We start from the raw sequence: 21,672 nt of genomic DNA, 5'->3' as shown, positions 1-21,672 counted from the left end.
AGAGGCTGAGGATGGCAGAGGCTGAGGACCGCAGAGGCTGAGGAACGCAGAGGCTGAGGACTGCAGGGGCTGAGGACCACAGAGGCTGAGGACCGCAGAGGACCGCAGAGGCTGAGGATGGCAGAGGCTGAGGACCGCAGAGGCTGAGGACCACAGAGGCTGAGGACTGCAAAGGCTGAGGACCACAGAGGCTGAGGACCGCAGAGGCTGAGGACCGCAGAGGCTGAGGATGGCAGAGGCTGAGGACCACAGAGGCTGAGGAACGCAGAGGCTGAGGACCACAGAGGCTGAGGACCACAGAGGACCACAGAGGCTGAAGACCCGCAGAGGCTGAGGACCACAGAGGCTGAGGACCACAGAGGACCGCAGAGGCTGAGGACCGCAGAGGCTGAGGAACGCAGAGGCTGAGGACCGCAGAGGCTGAGGATGGCAGAGGCTGAGGACCACAGAGGCTGAGGACCGCAGAGGCTGAGGACCGCAGAGGCTGAGGATGGCAGAGGCTGAGGACCACAGAGGCTGAGGAACGCAGAGGCTGAGGACCACAGAGGCTGAGGACTGCAAAGGCTGAGGACCACAGAGGCTGAGGACCGCAGAGGCTGAGGACCGCAGAGGCTGAGGATGGCAGAGGCTGAGGACCACAGAGGCTGAGGAACGCAGAGGCTGAGGACCACAGAGGCTGAGGACCACAGAGGACCACAGAGGCTGAAGACCCGCAGAGGCTGAGGACCACAGAGGCTGAGGACCACAGAGGACCGCAGAGGCTGAGGACCGCAGAGGCTGAGGACCGCAGAGGCTGAGGACCACAGAGGCTGAGGAACGCAGAGGCTGAGGACTGCAAAGGCTGAGGACTGCAAAGGCTGAGGAACGCAGAGGCAGAGGACCGCAGAGACTGAGAATGGCAGAGGGTGATGACCGCAGAGGCAGAGGACCGCAGAGGCAATAGAGTGAGAGTAGCGCAGAGGCAGAGGACCGCAGAGGCAATAGAGTGAGAGTAGCGCAGAGGCAATAGAGTGAGAGTAGCGCAGAGGCAATAGAGTGAGAGTAGCGCAGAGGCAATAGAGTGAGAGTAGCGCAGAGGACCGCAGAGGCAATAGAGTGAGAGTAGCGCAGAGGCAATAGAGTGAGAGTAGCGCAGAGGCAGAGGACCGCAGAGGCAATAGAGTGAGAGTAGCGCAGAGGCAATAGAGTGAGAGTAGCGCAGAGGCAGAGGAGCGCAGAGGACCACAGAGGCAATAGAGTGAGAGTAGCGCAGAGGCAATAGAGTGAGAGGAGCGCAGAGGCAATAGAGTGAGAGGAGCGCAGAGGCAGACTAGCGCAGAGGCAGAGGACCACAGAGGCAGACTAGCGCAGAGGCAGAGGAGCGCAGAGGCAATAGAGTGAGAGGAGCGCAGAGGCAGACTAGCGCAGAGGCAGAGGACCACAGAGGCAGACTAGCGCAGAGGCAGAGGAGCGCAGAGGAGCGCAGAGGCAGAGGACCGCAGAGGCAGAGTAGCGCAGAGGCAGAGTAGCGCAGAGGCAGAGTAGCGCAGAGGCAGAGTAGCGCAGAGGCAGCCCTTTCTTTGCCCACAGAGCTCACACTTCTTGTTGGAGCTCATTTCCCTCCGTGTGTTCAGCTCTGAAGTTCTGCAGCACAAATTGATTTTTCTTGCTGATGATGAGTGGACTCCTGATAGCTGCGCTCATTACCGGAGCTGCGCTCATTACCGGAGCTGCGCTCTCGCCTCTGCCGCCGTTTCTCCTCTCTCTGGAAGCCGTGCGGTATTCCTGAGAGATTTCACATCTCCTCCCAGATGTCAGGACAATTATCCTGCACAGTCCTTGAAGGAATCGATTTTTACTCATCCAATTGATCTCACGTTCCACCTCTGACAGACGGAAAACAGCGGCGAAATAATAAAGAGGAAGCGCGTGGAGCCGCCACAGAGCGTGACCGCGTGGAGCCGCCGATCTCCGGGGATTCCGGGGATTCCCAGCCACAAAGTGACGAGGTCTCACCGGGACAGAAACGCGTCAGCATCACCATAACTATCACCGCACAATGTGCACAAAGTCTGAGCTCATAAGACGGACAGATGGTCACGTCATAGTGCTAATATCTCAGCACTGTATGGCTGTACTATTTATCTGCTCTATAGTGCTATTATCTCAGCACTGTATGGCTGTACTATTTATCTGCTCTATAGTGCTATTATCTCAGCACTGTATGGCTGTACTATTTATCTGCTCTATAGTGCTATTATCTCAGCACTGTATGGCTGTATTATTTATCTGCTCTATAGCACTATTATCTCAGCACTGTATGGCTGTACTATTTATCTGCTCTATAGTGCTAATATCTCAGCACTGTATGGCTGTACTATTTATCTGCTCTATAGTGCTATTATCTCAGCACTGTATGGCTGTACTATTTATCTGCTCTATAGTGCTATTATCTCAGCACTGTATGGCTGTATTATTTATCTGCTCTATAGTGCTATTATCTCAGCACTGTATGGCTGTATTATTTATCTGCTCTATAGCACTATTATCTCAGCACTGTATGGCTGTACTATTTATCTGCTCTATAGTGCTAATATCTCAGCACTGTATGGCTGTACTATTTATCTGCTCTATAGTGCTAATATCTGAGCACTGTATGGCTGTATTATTTATCTGCTCTATAGTACTATTATCTCAGCACTGTATGGCTGTACTATTTATCTGCTCTATAGTGCTATTATCTCAGCACTGTATGGCTGTACTATTTATCTGCTCTATAGTGCTAATATCTCAGCACTGTATGGCTGTATTATTTATCTGCTCTATAGTGCTATTATCTCAGCACTGTATGGCTGTACTATTTATCTGCTCTATAGTGCTATTATCTCAGCACTGTATGGCTGTACTATTTATCTGCTCTAAATGGCTAATATCTCAGCACTGTATGGCTGTACTATTTATCTGCTCTATAGTGCTAATATCTGAGCACTGTATGGCTGTACTATTTATCTGCTCTATAGTGCTAATATCTGAGCACTGTATGGCTGTACTATTTATCTGCTCTATAGTGCTATTATCTCAGCACTGTATGGCTGTATTATTTATCTGCTCCATAGCGCTATTATCTCAGCACTGTATGGCTGTATTATTTATCTGCTCTATAGTGCTAATATCTCAGCACTGTAAGGCTGTACTATTTATCTGCTCTATAGTGCTAATATCTCAGCACTGTATGGCTGTACTATTTATCTGCTCTATAGTGCTATTATCTCAGCACTGTATGGCTGTACTATTTATCTGCTCTAAATGGCTAATATCTCAGCACTGTATGGCTGTACTATTTATCTGCTCTATAGTGCTAATATCTGAGCACTGTATGGCTGTACTATTTATCTGCTCTATAGTGCTAATATCTTAGCACTGTATGGCTGTACTATTTATCTGCTCTATAGTGCTATTATCTCAGCACTGTATGGCTGTATTATTTATCTGCTCCATAGCGCTATTATCTCAGCACTGTATGGCTGTATTATTTATCTGCTCTATAGTGCTAATATCTCAGCACTGTAAGGCTGTACTATTTATCTGCTCTATAGTGCTAATATCTCAGCACTGTATGGCTGTACTATTTATCTGCTCTATAGTGCTATTATCTCAGCACTGTATGGCTGTACTATTTATCTGCTCTATAGTGCTAATATCTCAGCACTGTATGGCTGTACTATTTATCTGCTCTATAGTGCTAATATCTCAGCACTGTATGGCTGTATTATTTATCTGCTCTATAGTGCTATTATCTCAGCACTGTATGACTGTATTATTTATCTGCTCTATAGTGCTAATATCTCAGCACTGTATGGCTGTACTATTTATCTGCTCTATAGTGCTATTATCTGAGCACTGTTTGGCTGTATTATTTATCTGCTCTATAGTGCTATTATCTCAGCGCTGTATTATTTATCTGCTCTATAGTGCTAATATCTCAGCACTGTATGGCTGTATTATTTATCTGCTCTATAGTGCTAATATCTCAGCACTGTAAGGCTGTACTATTTATCTGCTCTATAGTGCTAATATCTCAGCACTGTATGGCTGTACTATTTATCTGCTCTATAGTGCTATTATCTCAGCACTGTATGGCTGTACTATTTATCTGCTCTATAGTGCTAATATCTCAGCACTGTATGGCTGTACTATTTATCTGCTCTAAATGGCTAATATCTCAGCACTGTATGGCTGTACTATTTATCTGCTCTATAGTGCTAATATCTGAGCACTGTATGGCTGTACTATTTATCTGCTCTATAGTGCTAATATCTGAGCACTGTATGGCTGTACTATTTATCTGCTCTATAGTGCTATTATCTCAGCACTGTATGGCTGTATTATTTATCTGCTCTATAGTGCTAATATCTCAGCACTGTATGGCTGTACTATTTATCTGCTCTATAGTGCTATTATCTCAGCACTGTATGGCTGTACTATTTATCTGCTCTATAGTGCTAATATCTCAGCACTGTATGGCTGTACTATTTATCTGCTCTATAGTGCTATTATCTGAGCACTGTATGGCTGTATTATTTATCTGCTCTATAGTGCTATTATCTCAGCACTGTATGGCTGTATTATTTATCTGCTCTATAGTGCTAATATCTGAGCACTGTATGGCTGTATTATTTATCTGCTCTATAGTGCTATTATCTCAGCACTGTATGGCTGTATTATTTATCTGCTCTATAGCACTATTATCTCAGCACTGTATGACTGTATTATTTATCTGCTCCATAGTGCTATTATCTCAGCACTGTATGGCTGTATTATTTATCTGCTCTATAGTGCTATTATCTCAGCACTGTATGGCTGTATTATTTATCTGCTCTATAGCACTATTATCTCAGCACTGTATGGCTGTATTATTTATCTGCTCTATAGCACTATTATCTCAGCACTGTATGGCTGTATTATTTATCTGCTCTATAGTGCTAATATCTCAGCACTGTATGGCTGTATTATTTATCTGCTCTATAGTGCTATTATCTCAGCACTGTATGGCTGTATTATTTATCTGCTCTATAGTGCTATTATCTGAGCACTGTATGGCTGTATTATTTATCTGCTCTATAGTGCTATTATCTCAGCACTGTATGGCTGTATTATTTATCTGCTCTATAGTGCTAATATCTGAGCACTGTATGGCTGTATTATTTATCTGCTCTATAGCGCTATTATCTCAGCACTGTATGGCTGTATTATTTATCTGCTCTATAGCACTATTATCTCAGCACTGTATGGCTGTATTATTTATCTGCTCTATAGCGCTATTATCTCAGCACTGTATGGCTGTATTATTTATCTGCTCTATAGTGCTATTATCTCAGCACTGTATGGCTGTATTATTTATCTGCTCTGTAGTGCTATTATCTCAGCACTGTATGGCTGTATTATTTATCTGCTCTATAGTGCTAATATCTGAGCACTGTATGACTGTATTATTTATCTGCTCTATAGCGCTATTATCTCAGCACTGTATGGCTGTATTATTTATCTGCTCTATAGTGCTAATATCTGAGCACTGTATGGCTGTATTATTTATCTGCTCTATAGCGCTATTATCTCAGCACTGTATGGCTGTATTATTTATCTGCTCTATAGTGCTAATATCTGAGCACTGTATGGCTGTATTATTTATCTGCTCTATAGCACTATTACCTGGGCACTGTATGGCTGTATTATTTATCTGCTCTATAGTGCTAATATCTGAGCACTGTATGGCTGTATTATTTATCTGCTCTATAGTGCTAATATCTGAGCACTGTATGGCTGTATTATTTATCTGCTCTATAGTGCTATTATCTCAGCACTGTATGGCTGTATTATTTATCTGCTCTATAGCGCTATTATCTCAGCACTGTAAGGCTGTATTATTTATCTGCTCTATAGCACTATTATCTCAGCACTGTATGGCTGTATTATTTATCTGCTCTATAGCACTATTATCTCAGCACTGTATGGCTGTATTATTTATCTGCTCTATAACACTTTTAGCTGAGCACTGTATGGCTGTATTATTTATCTGCTCTATAGCACTATTATCTGAACACTGTATGGCTGTATTATTTAGCTGTTCCATAGTGCTGTTATCTGAGCACTGTATGGTATTGGGCACTGTATGGTATTGGTATTGTGTCACACTATTATATGGGCGGTATATGGCAGCATTATTTGGGCTATGACACACAGCATCTTCTGGTACTGATGGTATTCCTGTATCCTCAGCTCGGTTGTGTGCATATTATTTGTAATACACTGTATTTCTATGTGATCACTATGCAGGCACCGTATGGCGGTATTATTTATCCACTCTATTGCGCTATTATCTCAGCACTGTATGGCTGTATTATTTACCTGCTCTATAGCACTATTATCTGTGCATATTATTTGTAATACACTGTATTTCTATGTGATCACTATGCAGGCACCGTATGGCGGTATTATTTATCCACTCTATTGCGCTATTATCTCAGCACTGTATGGCTGTATTATTTACCTGCTCTATAGCACTATTATCTGTGCATATTATTTGTAATACACTGTATTTCTATGTGATCACTATGCAGGCACCGTATGGCGGTATTATTTATCCACTCTATTGCGCTATTATCTCAGCACTGTATGGCTGTATTATTTACCTGCTCTATAGCACTATTATCTGTGCATATTATTTGTAATACACTGTATTTCTATGTGATCACTATGCAGGCACCGTATGGCGGTATTTTCTGGACGCCGTATAATACTGTAGCCCTCCGTCTCCGTCCCGCCATGCGTTTACCTCCTAAGCCTCGATCCATACGTTTCATCGGGACGATTGTCCTCATATTACAAGATGGTGCAGAAAGCCGGGGCTGTGCCGGCGGCAGAGGAGGATGGAGGAGACGTGATATACTCCCAAATCTGGAGAAACAAATGCGCAGGATGAATGTGGCGTCCGCTGCGCTGATTTGGGGGTGTCGGGAGCTGCGCGGGGTTCACGAGAATGAAGGATTCATTATTCTGCAGGGCTGGTCATTCTGTGCTGTGAATGGCGCGGATCTTGGCACAGGATGCCCGAGCGCGGTGCCAACATCCCGGCACCACATCCACAGCGCAGCAGCACAAATCACCGCCATTGATACGTTTGTTTGCACAGTTCCGCAGTGTGCTGTGATACCGGAGATAACGGCCAGAAACAAAGCATCCGTACCAGCCGGCGGTGACTGCGCAGGGCGAGGCCGAAGAAAAGCACAATCACCAGCACAGAAGACAAAAGCTGCACCTCCCTGCCAGGACGGACAATCAAAGGGGGGACCCCTCACCCCCAGGAGCTGGAAACTGCGGGGTAAGGAGGCGCCAAATCCCAGGAAATCACAGCAGAGCGGATGTGCAAACCCTGCACCGGCAGCGAGAGGAGGAAAGCTAAAGCCAGCTGGCAGAAGCATGATTCCAGCTCTGGAGGATAACACACGATGTAACAGCAGAAGAGTGACTGCAGCTCTGGAGGAGTAATACAAAATGTAACAGCAGAAGAGTGACTGCAGCTCTGCAAGATTAAGACAAAATGTAACAGCAGAAGAGTGACTGCAGCTCTGGAGGTGACTGGAGGATAAGACATGATGTAACAGCAGAAGCGTGATTCCAGCTCTGGAGGATAACACACGATGTAACAGCAGAAGAGTGACTGCAGCTCTGGAGGATTAAGACAAAATGTAACAGCAGAAGAGTGACTGCAGCTCTGGAGGTGACTGGAGGATAAGACACAATGTAACAAAAGAATAGTGACTGCAGCTCTGGAGGTGACTAGAGGATAAGATATGATGTAACAGCAGAATAGTGACTGCAGCTCTGGAGGTGACTGGAAGATAAGACACAATGTAACAGTAGAATAGTGAGTGCAGCTCTGGAGGTGACTAGAGGATAAGATATGATGTAACAGCAGAATAGTGACTGCAGCTCTGGAGGTGACTAGAGGATAAGATATGATGTAACAGCAGAATAGTGACTGCAGCTCTGGAGGTGACTGGAAGATAAGACACAATGTAACAGTAGAATAGTGAGTGCAGCTCTGGAGGTGACTAGAGGATAAGATATGATGTAACAGCAGAATAGTGACTGCAGCTCTGGAGGTGACTAGAGGATAAGATATGATGTAACAGCAGAATAGTGACTGCAGCTCTGCAGGTGACTAGAGGATAAGACAAAATGTTAACAGCAGAAGAGTGACTGCAGCTCTGGAGGTGAATAGAGGATAAGACATGATGTAACAGCAGAAGCGTGATTCCAGCTCTGGAGAATAACACATGATGTAACAGCAGAAGAGTGACTGCAGCTCTGGAGGTGAATAGAGAATAAGACATGATGTAACAGCAGAAGCGTGATTCCAGCTCTGGAGGATAACACACGATGTAACAGCAGAAGAGTGACTGCAGCTCTGGAAGATAAGACATGATGTAACAGCAGAAGAGTGACTGCAGCTCTGGAGGTGACTGGATAAGACACAATGTAACAGCAGAATAGTGACTGCAGCTCTGGAGGTGACTAGAGAATAAGATATGATGTAACAGCAGAATAGTGAGTGCAGCTCTGGAGGTGACTAGAGGATAAGACATGATGTAACAGCAGAATAGTGAGTGCAGCTCTGGAGGTGACTGGAGGATAAGACACAATGTAACAGAAGAATAGTGAGTGCAGCTCTGGAGGTGACTGGAGGATAAGACACAATGTAACAGCAGAATAGTGAGTGCAGCTCTGGAGGTGACTAGAGGATAAGATATGATGTAACAGCAGAATAGTGACTGCAGCTCTGCAGGTGACTAGAGGATAAGACACAATGTAACAGCAGAATAGTGACTGCAGCTCTGGAGGTGACTAGAGGATAAGATATGATGTAACAGCAGAATAGTGACTGCAGCTCTGCAGGTGACTAGAGGATAAGACACAATGTAACAGCAGAATAGTGACTGCAGCTCTGGAGGTGACTAGAGGATAAGATATGATGTAACAGCAGAATAGTGAGTGAAGCTCTGGAGGTGACTGGGTGGATAAGACACAATGTAAAAGCAGAATAGTGAGTGCAGCTCTGGAGGTGACTAAAGGATAAGATATAATGTAACAGCAGAATAGTGAGTGAAGCTCTGGAGGTGACTGGAGGATAAGACACAATGTAAAAGCAGAATAGTGAGTGCAGCTCTGGAGGTGACTGGAGGATATGACATGATGTAACAGCAGAATAGTGAGTGCAGCTCTGGAGGTGACTGGAGGATAAAGCATGAAATATCAGACGCTTCCTATATCAGATTTACATGTGACATTACAGTGGTGGCTGGCAGTGTCGGTGCCTGTGAAGTTGCTCCAGATAATTATTACAGTCACAGGTTTTGTTATACGCGGGTTTATTTCCTTTCTTTATTGGAACAACACAAAAGAAATGCAAGAAAGGCAAATTGGACAAAATTTCACACAAAACTCCAAAAATGTTCCAGATAGAATTGTTGTCCCCTCCTCCTAATATTTGGGTCCTCGCCCTTTCCCCTCTGGAATAAATCCCTTCCATCAGTCGCCTCCTGTCCCCGTCCACAGCTTCTGCCTCCTCTCACCTGGAATCTCACACTCTTCTATATAAATGTCTCTACTAGGTCGCTCAAATCTGAAGGCGTCTTCTCTCTTCTCTCCTCTTCTCTCCTCTTCTCTTCTCTCCTCTTCTCTTCTCTCCTCTTCTCTCCTCTTCTCTCCTCTTCTCTCCTCTTCTCTCCTCTTCTCTTTTCTCCTCTCCTCTTCTCTCTTCTCTTCTCTCCTCTTCTCTTCTCTCCTCTTCTCTTCTCTTCTCTCCTCTTCTCTCCTCTTCTCTTCTCTCCTCTTCTCTCCTCTTCTCTCCTCTCCTCTTCTCTCCTCTTCTCTTCTCTCCTCTTCTCTCTCCTCTCCTCTTCTCTCCTCTTCTCTCCTCTTCTCTTCTCTCCTCTTCTCTCCTCTTCTCTTCTCTCCTCTTCTCTCCTCTTCTCTCCTCTTCTCTTTTCTCCTCTCCTCTTCTCTTCTCTCCTCTTCTCTTCTCTCCTCTTCTCTTCTCTTCTCTCCTCTTCTCTCCTCTTCTCTTTTCTCCTCTTCTCTTTTCTCCTCTTCTCTTTTCTCCTCTTCTCTTCTCTCCTCTTCTCTCCTCTTTTCTCCTCTTCTCTCCTCTTCTCTCCTCTTCTCTCTTCTCTCCTCTCCTCTTCTCTCCTCTTCTCTTCTCTTCTCTCCTCTTCTCTCTCCTCTCCTCTCCTCTTCTCTCCTCTTCTCTCCTCTTCTCTTCTCTCCTCTTCTCTCCTCTTCTCTTCTCTCCTCTTCTCTCCTCTTCTCTCCTCTCCTCTTCTCTCCTCTTCTCTTCTCTCCTCTTCTCTCCTCTTCTCTCCTCTTCTCTCCTCTTCTCTCCTCTTCTCTTCTCTCCTCTTCTCTCCTCTTCTCTCCTCTTCTCTTTTCTCCTCTTCTCTTTTCTCCTCTTCTCTTCTCTCCTCTTCTCTCCTCTTCTCTCCTCTTCTCTCCTCTTCTCTCCTCTTCTCTCCTCTTCTCTCCTCTCCTCTCCTCTCCTCTTCTCTCCTCTTCTCTTCTCTCCTCTTCTCTCTTCTCTCCTCTTCTCTCCTCTTCTCTTCTCTCCTCTTTTCTCCTCTTCTCTCCTCTTCTCTTTTCTCCTCTTCTCTTCTCTCCTCTCCTCTTGTTTTCTCTTCTCCCAATCTTCAGATTTCTCCACAGGTGTGAATGGGATCTATCTCTGGACTCATTGCTGCCCCTTCAGATCTCTCCAGCGCTTTGTTTCCCTCCATTTCTGGGGCTTCTTGAAGTGTTTGGGGTCATTGTCCTGCTGGAGACCCCTGACCTAGGACTATACCCGGCTTTCTAACCATGGGCTCTACATTGTCACCCAGAATCCTCTGTTATTTTCAGATGTCATGTCGTCTTCCACACAGTCAGGGTCCCCAGTGCCAGAGGCAACAAAACAACCCCAAAACATCTGTGACCTCCACCATGTGTGACTGTAGGTGAGCTTTACTTTGTAGGTCTTATTCTGCTTTTGGTAAACAGTAGAATGATGCGCTTTACCATAAATTATGTGCTTTATCTCATCTATCCACAAGACAGTTTTCCATAAGGATTTTGGTCACTCACGAACATTTTGGCTTTTTTTCTGTCTGTGTCAGCAGTGGGGTCCTCCGGGGTCTCCTCCATAGTGTTTTTCTGTCTGTGTCAGCAGTGGGGTCCCCCTGAATCTCCTCTGTAGTGTTTTTCTGTCTCTGTGTCAGCAGTGGGGTCCTCCGAGGTCTACTCCATAGCGTTTTTCTGTGTCAGCAGTGGGGTCCTCCGAGGTCTACTCCATAGCGGTTTTCTGTGTCAGCAGTGGGGTCCTCCGCGGTCTCCTCCGTACTGTTTTTCTGTCTTTGTCAGCAGCGGGGTCCTCCTAGGTCTCCTCCATAGCATTTTTTCTGTCTCAGTATCAGCAGCGGGATCCTCCTGGGTCTCCTCCATAGTGTTTTATCTCATTCAGATACGGATGGATAGATGGCGCTGACACTGATGCCCCCTGAGCTGCAGGACGGCTTTCCTGTGATATTGATTGGGGCTTATCCAACATCCGGACTATCCTGCATTACAACTTTTCATCAGTTTTTCTCTGCCGTCCTCATCCAGGGAGATTAGCTGCAGCGAGGTGGGTTGTAAACTTCTTCATTATGTTGTGCACCATGGACAAAGGAACATCTAGATCTCTGGAGATGGACTTGTAACCTGGAGACTGTTGATAGGTTTCAGCAGTTTTGTTCTCCAGTCCTCAGTTCTCGTCTCCTCTTTCTGTTCTCCATGCTTAGTGTGACACACACAGACACACAATGCAGCGATTGAGGCAACTTCTCCCCTTTTTATCTGGTTTCAGGTGTGATTTCTATATTGCCCACACCTGTTACTTCCCACAGCGGAGTGTGAACGACCGTCACAGGCTGGAAACAAAGTTGTTTACCCACAATTATGTCCGGACAATTTTGGGGTTTTGTGGGACATTCTGTCTAATTTGCATTTTTTTTTTGTTGTTCCAATTCATAGAGGAAATGACCCTGAGAAATTGTAATAATTATCTGGGAGAAATACTTCATTTGTTGGATTCATTTCAAGGGCGCCAACACTTTTGGCCATGACTGCATGTAGATTTGTTCTATAAAAATGTGGAGCTGTGTCCAGACAGAGCAATATCTTCACTGACTGCGCGGCTCCAGATGATATTAGTCTGGAGGCCGATACAGATACACAAGTCATTATGTGCTGATACCATCCTAGTGAGACATCCAGGCATATAGCCTCGAGGTGAGATACCAATGTCTGACCGTACAGCGATGTACAGCTTGTATTATACTCCAGAGCTGCACTCACTATTCTGCTGCTGCAGTCACTGTGTACATACATTACATTACTGATCCTGAGTTACCTCCTGTATTATACTCCAGAGCGGCACTCACTATTCTGCTGGTGCAGTCACTGTGTACATACATTACTGATCCTGAGTTACCGCCTGTATTATACTCCAGAGCTGCACTCACTATTCTGCTGCTGCAGTCACTGTGTACATACATTACATTACTGATCCTGAGTTACCGCCTGTATTATACTCCAGAGCTGCACTCACTATTCTGCTGGTGCAGTCACTGTGTACAGACATTACTGATCCTGAGTTACCTCCTGTATTATACTCCAGAGCTGCACTCACTATTCTGCTGGTGCAGTCACTGTGTACATACATTACTGATCCTGTACCGATGATCATCGATGTGCAGCCGGTTACATGGAGGCTGCGGTCCATTCTCCTGCTCCGGTCCTTGGCCTCAGCTCATCGCTGCTGTGAGAAGTTGAGAGGCGTCTTCTGCAACTTTTGTTGCTCCTCTGCCATTTTATGAAGACAAGACTGTGGATCTCAGCGCAGACAAGTCTGTTTTCACAGTGATTGGCTGCTCTGTCCTCGCAGTGATCGGCTGCTCTGTCCTCACAGTGATCGGCTGCTCTGTCCTCACAGTGATCGGCTGCTCTGTCCTCACAGTGATCGGCTGCTCTGTCCTCACAGTGATCGGCTGCTCTGTCCTCACAGTGATCGGCTGCTCTGTCCTCACAGTGATCGGCTGCTCTGTCCTCACAGTGATAGGCTGCTCTGTCCTCACAGTGATCGGCTGCTCTGTCCTCACAGTGATCGGCTGCTCTGTCCTCACAGTGATCGGCTGCTCTGTCCTCACAGTGATCGGCTGCTCTCTCCTCACAGTGATCGGCTGCTCTGTCCTCACAGTGATCGGTTGCTCTGTCCTTACAGTGATCGGCTGCTCTGTCCTCACAGTGATCGGCTGCTCTGTCCTCACAGTGATCGGCTGCTCTGTCCTCGCAGTGATCGGCTGCTCTGTCCTCACAGTGATCGGCTGCTCTCTCCTCACAGTGATCGGCTGCTCTGTCCTCACAGTGATCGGTTGCTCTGTCCTTACAGTGATCGGCTGCTCTGTCCTCACAGTGATCGGCTGCTCTGTCCTCACAGTGATCGGCTGCTCTGTCCTCACAGTGATCGGCTGCTCTCTCCTCACAGTGATCGGCTGCTCTGTCCTCACAGTGATCGGCTGCTCTGTCCTCACAGTGATCGGCTGCTCTGTCCTCACAGTGATCGGCTGCTCTCTCCTCACAGTGATCGGCTGCTCTGTCCTCACAGTGATCGGCTGCTCTGTCCTCACAGTGATCGGCTGCTCTCTCCTCACAGTGATCGGCTGCTCTGTCCTCACAGTGATCGGCTGCTCTGTCCTCACAGTGATCGGCTGCTCTGTCCTCACAGTGATCGGCTGCTCTGTCCTCAGTGATCGGCTGCTCTCTCCTCACAGTGATCGGCTGCTCTCTCCTCACAGTGATCGGCTGCTCTGTCCTCACAGTGATAGGCTGCTCTGTCCTCACAGTGATCGGTTGCTGTGTCCTCTCCGTGATCGGCTGCTCTCTCCTCACAGTGATCGGCTGCTCTCTCCTCACAGTGATCGGCTGCTCTGTCCTCCCAGTGATCGGTTGCTGTGTCCTCTCTGTGATCGGCTGCTCTGTCCTCGCAGTGATCGGCTGCTCTGTCCTCGCAGTGATCGGCTGCTCTCTCCTCACAGTGATCAGCTGCTCTGTCCTCACAGTGATCGGCTGCTCTCTCCTCACAGTGATCGGCTGCTCTCTCCTCACAGTGATCGGCTGCTCTCTCCTCACAGTGATCGGCTGCTCTCTCCACACAGTGATCGGCTGCTCTCTCCACACAGTGATCGGCTGCTCTCTCCACACAGTGATCGGCTGCTCTCTCCACACAGTGATCAGCTGCTCTCTCCACACAGTGATCGGCTGCTCTGCTCTCACAGTGATCGGCTGCTCTGCTCTCACAGTGATCGGCTGCTCTGCTCTCGCAGTGATCGGCTGCTCTCTCCTCGCAGTGATCGGCTGCTCTCTCCTCGCAGTGATCGGCTGCTCTCTCCTCGCAGTGATCGGCTGCTCTCTCCTCGCAGTGATCGGCTGCTCTCTCCTCGCAGTGATCGGCTGCTCTCTCCTCGCAGTGATCGGCTGCTCTCTCCTCGCAGTGATCGGCTGCTCTCTCCTCGCAGTGATCGGCTGCTCTCTCCTCGCAGTGATCGGCTGCTCTCTCCTCCCAGTGATCGGCTGCTCTGTCCTCACAGTGATCGGCTGCTCTGTCCTCACAGTGATCGGCTGCTCTGTCCTCACAGTGATCGGCTGCTCTGTCCTCACAGTGATCGGCTGCTCTGTCCTCACAGTGATCGGCTGCTCTGTCCTCACAGTGATAGGCTGCTCTGTCCTCACAGTGATAGGCTGCTCTGTCCTCACAGTGATCGGTTGCTGTGTCCTCTCCGTGATCGGCTGCTCTGTCCTCACAGTGATCGGCTGCTCTCTCCTCACAGTGATCGGCTTCTCTGTCCTCACAGTGATCGGCTGCTCTCTCCTCACAGTGATCGGCTGCTCTCTCCTCACAGTGATCGGCTGCTCTCTCCTCACAGTGATCGGCTGCTCTCTCCTCACAGTGATCGGCTGCTCTCTCCTCACAGTGATCGGCTGCTCTCTCCTCACAGTGATCGGCTGTTCTCTCCTCACAGTGATCGGCTGCTCTGCTCTCACAGTGATCGGCTGCTCTGTCCTCACAGTGATCGGCTGCTCTGTCCTCCCAGTGATCGGTTGCTGTGTCCTCTCTGTGATCGGCTGCTCTGTCCTCACAGTGATCGGCTGCTCTCTCCTCACAGTGATCGGCTGCTCTCTCCTCACAGTGATCGGCTGCTCTCTCCTCACAGTGATCGGCTGCTCTCTCCTCACAGTGATCGGCTGCTCTCTCCACACAGTGATCGGCTGCTCTCTCCACACAGTGATCGGCTGCTCTCTCCACACAGTGATCGGCTGCTCTGCTCTCACAGTGATCGGCTGCTCTGCTCTCACAGTGATCGGCTGCTCTGTCCTCACAGTGATCGGCTGCTCTGTCCTCCCAGTGATCGGTTGCTGTGTCCTCTCTGTGATCGGCTGCTCTGTCCTCACAGTGATCGGCTGCTCTGCTCTCACAGTGATCGGCTGCTCTGCTCTCACAGTGATCGGCTGCTCTGTCCTCACAGTGATCGGCTGCTCTCTCCTCACAGTGATCGGCTGCTCTCTCCACACAGTGATCGGCTGCTCTCTCCACACAGTGATCGACTGCTCTCTCCACACAGTGATCGGCTGCTCTGCTCTCACAGTGATCGGCTGCTCTGCTCTCACAGTGATCGGCTGCTCTGTCCTCGCAGTGATCGGCTGCTCTGTCCTCGCAGTGATCGGCTGCTCTGTCCTCGCAGTGATCGGCTGCTCTGTCCTCGCAGTGATCGGCTGCTCTGTCCTCGCAGTGATCGGCTGCTCTGTCCTCGCAGTGATCGGCTGCTCTCTCCTCGCAGTGATCGGCTGCTCTGTCCTCGCAGTGATCGGCTGCTCTGTCCTCGCAGTGATCGGCTGCTCTCTCCTCGCAGTGATCGGCTGCTCTGTCCTCGCAGTGATCGGCTGCTCTGTCCTCGCAGTGATCGGCTGCTCTGTCCTCGCAGTGATCGGCTGCTCTGTCCTCGCAGTGATCGGCTGCTCTGTCCTCGCAGTGATCGGCTGCTCTGTCCTCGCAGTGATCGGCTGCTCTGTCCTCGCAGTGATCGGCTGCTCTGTCCTCGCAGTGATCGGCTGCTCTATCCTCACAGTGATCGGCTGCTCTGTCCTCGCAGTGATCGGCTGCTCTGTCCTCGCAGTGATCGGCTGCTCTGTCCTCACAGTGATCGGCTGCTCTGTCCTCGCAGTGATCGGCTGCTCTGTCCTCGCAGTGATCGGCTGCTCTGTCCTCGCAGTGATCGGCTGCTCTGTCCTCGCAGTGATCGGCTGCTCTGTCCTCGCAGTGATCGGCTGCTCTGTCCTCGCAGTGATCGGCTGCTCTGTCCTCGCAGTGATCGGCTGCTCTATCCTCACAGTGATCGGCTGCTCTGTCCTTGCAGTGATCGGCTGCTCTGTCCTCGCAGTGATCGGCTGCTCTGTCCTCACAGTGATCGGCTGCTCTGTCCTCGCAGTGATCGGCTGCTCTGTCCTCGCAGTGATCGGCTGCTCTGTCCTCGCAGTGATCGGCTGCTCTATCCTCACAGTGATCGGCTGCTCTGTCCTTGCAGTGATCGGCTGCTCTGTCCTCGCAGTGATCGGCTGCTCTGTCCTCACAGTGATCGGCTGCTCTGTCCTCACAGTGATCGGTTGCTCTGTCCTCACAGTGATCGGTTGCTCTGTCCTCACAGTGATCGGCTGCTCTGTCCTTACAGTGATCGGTTGCTCTGTCCTCACAGTGATCGGTTGCTCTGTCCTCACAGTGATCGGCTGCTCTGTCCTTACAGTGATCGGTTGCTCTGTCCTCACAGTGATCGGTTGCTCTGTCCTCACAGTGATCGGCTCGGTCCTTAGAATGCATTCCCTTACTTCCTGGAATTAGCTGCTCAGATCGAAGAAGATATTGCACAATCTGAGAATCGCATCTTTCCCATTTCCCCCTTTAGAATGAGAAGGAAAGTCAAGTAGAAGATTATTCCTAGCCCCTGAGCAGCTTCTGGCTGTGATCGTGTGATCGTGTGGGTGTGGACATCCGGGTGACCAGGGGGATCTCCTATTGTTATAATATCATCAAGTATAAAGAAGTGCAGCTCTGGAGCACAAACTTCAGCCCTGTCATATGTTCAGTGCCGGGTATTGATGTCTCACCCCCTCACCCCAGCTGAATCTCCCCAGACTGCTTCACCCCTGATTCTCTTTACCTGGACCCCCTTCATGTCTCCTTCATGAGACTGTAGACCCCCCTCCCCCAGTGACAATCCGATATTAGGATATTGCAGCCGGGTCCCGGTCACTTTTCATTATATTGTTTCTAGGAAAGATACAAATATTTCCATAAACAGAATGTTGCATCCCTCCTGATACATTGTAGCGCAGGATTGCTGGGGGGGAGGGGAGCCGGGGGTGTTAAGTGGGTTAACATGAACTAAACAAATTGCATCCAAAGGTCAATCATCCCCTGTCAGAGGATCTGCAGCCCCCCCCCCAGGAGCCGCAGATCAGGCTATAAATCTCCACCACCTCCTGGGTGACAGATGAGACAAATCCGCTGCAGATTGCCAATGACCCTGAACCGATCCCTGGTAGAGTCCATCAGAGGCACTGGAGGAAGACCACCCTGATGAGCCGCATTAACCCTCTACTGCTGGCTGTCATGGCTGAGGGTCTGAGGAGGGGTCAGGGGAGACCCCCGGAGCACCTGGGGCTGACAGGGTTAATGGTGATGTCTTCATTGTAGGATGAGATAAGTGATAAATCAAAATTACAGGAAAGTATCAATATGAAGAGCGGGGTCACTAGAGGTCAGATGAAACCCCCCCATCACCTGAGGTGTAAGTCTCCAGCGGCGAAACACCAAGCTCATGGACCTCAATGCAAAATCTCCCCCGGCCCCCCTGTATGTACCCTCTTCTAAACTCTCACCTAATGCAAAATCTCCCTCGTCCCCCCTGTATGTACCCTCTTCTAAACTCTCACCTAATGCAAAATCTCCCCCGTCCCCCCTGTACGTACCCTCTTCTAAACTCTCACCCAATGCAAAATCTCCCCCAGCCCCCCTGTACGTACCCTCTTCTAAACTCTCACCTAATGCAAAATCTCCCCCGTCCCCCCTGTACGTACCCTCCTCTAAACTCTCACCCAATGCAAAATCCCCCCCGGCCCCCCTGTACGTACCCTCCTCTAAACTCTCACCCAATGCAAAATCCCCCCGGCCCCCCTGTACGTACCCTCTTCTAAACTCTCACCCAATGCAAAATCCCCCCGGCCCCCCTGTATGTACCCTCTTCTAAACTCTCACCCAATGCAAAATCCCCCCGGCCCCCCTGTATGTACCCTCTTCTAAACTCTCACCCAATGCAAAATCCCCCCGGCCCCCCTGTATGTACCCTCTTCTAAACTCTCACCCAATGCAAAATCCTCCCGGCCCCCCTGTACGTACCCTATTCTAAACTCTCACCCAATGCAAAATCTCCCCCGGCCCCCCTGTACGTACCCTCTTCTAAACTCTCACCCAATGCAAAATCCCCCCCGGCCCCCCTGTACGTACCCTCTTCTAAACTCTCACCCAATGCAAAATCCCCCTGGCCCCCCTGTACGTACCCTCTTCTAAACTCTCACCCAATGCAAAATCCCCCCGGCCCACCTGTACGTACCCTCTTCTAAACTCTCACCCAATGCAAAATCTCCCCCGGCCCCCCTGTACGTACCGTCTTCTAAACTCTCACCCAATGCAAAATCCCCCCCGGCCCCCCTGTACGTACCCTCTTCTAAACTCTCACCCAATGCAAAATCCCCCCCGGCCCCCCTGTACGTACCGTCTTCTAAACTCTCACCCAATGCAAAATCTCCCCCGGCCCCCCTGTACGTACCCTCTTCTAAACTCTCACCCAATGCAAAATCCCCCCCGGCCCCCCTGTACGTACCCTCTTCTAAACTCTCACCCAATGCAAAATCCCCCTGGCCCCCCTGTACGTACCCTCTTCTAAACTCTCACCCAATGCAAAATCTCCCCCGGCCCCCCTGTACGTACCGTCTTCTAAACTCTCAGCCAATGCAAAATCTCCCCCGGCCCCCCTGTACGTACCGTCTTCTAAACTCTCACCCAATGCAAAATCCCCCCGGCCCCCCTGTGCGCACCCTCTTCTAAACTCTCACCCAATGCAAAATCCCCCCGGCCCCCCTGTACGTACCCTCTTCTAAACTCTCACCCAATGCAAAATCCCCCCCGGCCCCCCTGTACGTACCCTCTTCTAAACTCTCACCCAATGCAAAATCTCCCCCGGCCCCCCTGTACGTACCCTCTTCTAAACTCTCACCCAATGCAAAATCCCCCCGGCCCCCCTGTACGTACCCTCTTCTAAACTCTCACCCAATGCAAAATCCCCCCGGCCCCCCTGTACGTACCCTCTTCTAAACTCTCACCCAATGCAAAATCCCCCCGGCCCCCCTGTATGTACCCTCTTCTAAACTCTCACCCAATGCAAAATCCCCCCGGCCCCCCTGTATGTACCCTCTTCTAAACTCTCACCCAATGCAAAATCCCCCCGGCCCCCCTGTATGTACCCTCTTCTAAACTCTCACCCAATGCAAAATCCCCCCGGCCCCCCTGTATGTACCCTCTTCTAAACTCTCACCCAATGCAAAATCCCCCCGGCCCCCCTGTATGTACCCTCTTCTAAACTCTCACCCAATGCAAAATCCCCCCGGCCCCCCTGTATGTACCCTCTTCTAAACTCTCACCCAATGCAAAATCCCCCCGGCCCCCCTGTATGTACCCTCTTCTAAACTCTCACCCAATGCAAAATCCCCCCGGCCCCCCTGTATGTACCCTCTTCTAAACTCTCACCCAATGCAAAATCCCCCCGACCCCCTGTATGTACCCTCTTCTAAACTCTCACCCAATGCAAAATCCCCCCGGCCCCCCTGTACGTACCCTCTTCTAAACTCTCACCCAATGCAAAATCCCCCGGCCCCCCTGTACGTACCCTCTTCTAAACTCTCACCCAATGCAAAATCCCCCCGGCCCCCCTGTATGTACCCTCTTCTAAACTCTCACCCAATGCAAAATCCCCCCGGCCCCCCTGTATGTACCCTCTTCTAAACTCTCACCCAATGCAAAATCCCCCCGGCCCCCCTGTATGTACCCTCTTCTAAACTCTCACCCAATGCAAAATCCCCCCGACCCCCTGTATGTACCCTCTTCTAAACTCTCACCCAATGCAAAATCCCCCTGGCCCCCCTGTACGTACCCTCTTCTAAACTCTCACCCAATGCAAAATCCCCCCGGCCCCCCTGTATGTACCCTCTTCTAAACTCTCACCCAATGCAAAATCTCCCCCGGCCCCCCTGTACGTACCGTCTTCTAAACTCTCACCCAATGCAAAATCCCCCCCGGCCCCCCTGTACGTACCCTCTTCTAAACTCTCACCCAATGCAAAATCCCCCCCGGCCCCCCTGTACGTACCGTCTTCTAAACTCTCACCCAATGCAAAATCTCCCCCGGCCCCCCTGTACGTACCCTCTTCTAAACTCTCACCCAATGCAAAATCCCCCCCGGCCCCCCTGTACGTACCCTCTTCTAAACTCTCACCCAATGCAAAATCCCCCTGGCCCCCCTGTACGTACCCTCTTCTAAACTCTCACCCAATGCAAAATCTCCCCCGGCCCCCCTGTACGTACCGTCTTCTAAACTCTCAGCCAATGCAAAATCTCCCCCGGCCCCCCTGTGCGCACCCTCTTCTAAACTCTCACCCAATGCAAAATCCCCCCGGCCCCCCTGTACGTACCCTCTTCTAAACTCTCACCCAATGCAAAATCCCCCCGGCCCCCCTGTACGTACCCTCTTCTAAACTCTCACCCAATGCAAAATCCCCCCGGCCCCCCTGTATGTACCCTCTTCTAAACTCTCACCCAATGCAAAATCCCCCCGGCCCCCCTGTATGTACCCTCTTCTAAACTCTCACCCAATGCAAAATCCCCCCGGCCCCCCTGTATGTACCCTCTTCTAAACTCTCACCCAATGCAAAATCCCCCCGACCCCCTGTATGTACCCTCTTCTAAACTCTCACCCAATGCAAAATCCCCCTGGCCCCCCTGTACGTACCCTCTTCTAAACTCTCACCCAATGCAAAATCCCCCCGGCCCCCCTGTACGTACCCTCTTCTAAACTCTCACCCAATGCAAAATCTCCCCCGGCCCCCCTGTACGTACCCTCTTCTAAACTCTCACCCAATGCAAAATCTCCCCCGGCCCCCCTGTACGTACCCTCTTCTAAACTCTCACCCAATGCAAAATCCCCCCGGCCCCCCTGTACGTACCGTCTTCTAAACTCTCACCCAATGCAAAATCTCCCCCGGCCCCCCTGTACGTACCCTCTTCTAAACTCTCACCCAATGCAAAATCCCCCCCGGCCCCCCTGTACGTACCCTCTTCTAAACTCTCACCCAATGCAAAATCCCCCTGGCCCCCCTGTACGTACCCTCTTCTAAACTCTCACCCAATGCAAAATCTCCCCCGGCCCCCCTGTACGTACCGTCTTCTAAACTCTCAGCCAATGCA

This window comes from Anomaloglossus baeobatrachus, chromosome 4 (assembly GCF_048569485.1).
Source record: "Anomaloglossus baeobatrachus isolate aAnoBae1 chromosome 4, aAnoBae1.hap1, whole genome shotgun sequence".
Classification (NCBI taxonomy): Eukaryota; Metazoa; Chordata; class Amphibia; order Anura; family Aromobatidae; genus Anomaloglossus; species Anomaloglossus baeobatrachus.
Note: the sequence above shows the minus strand (reverse complement) of the source record.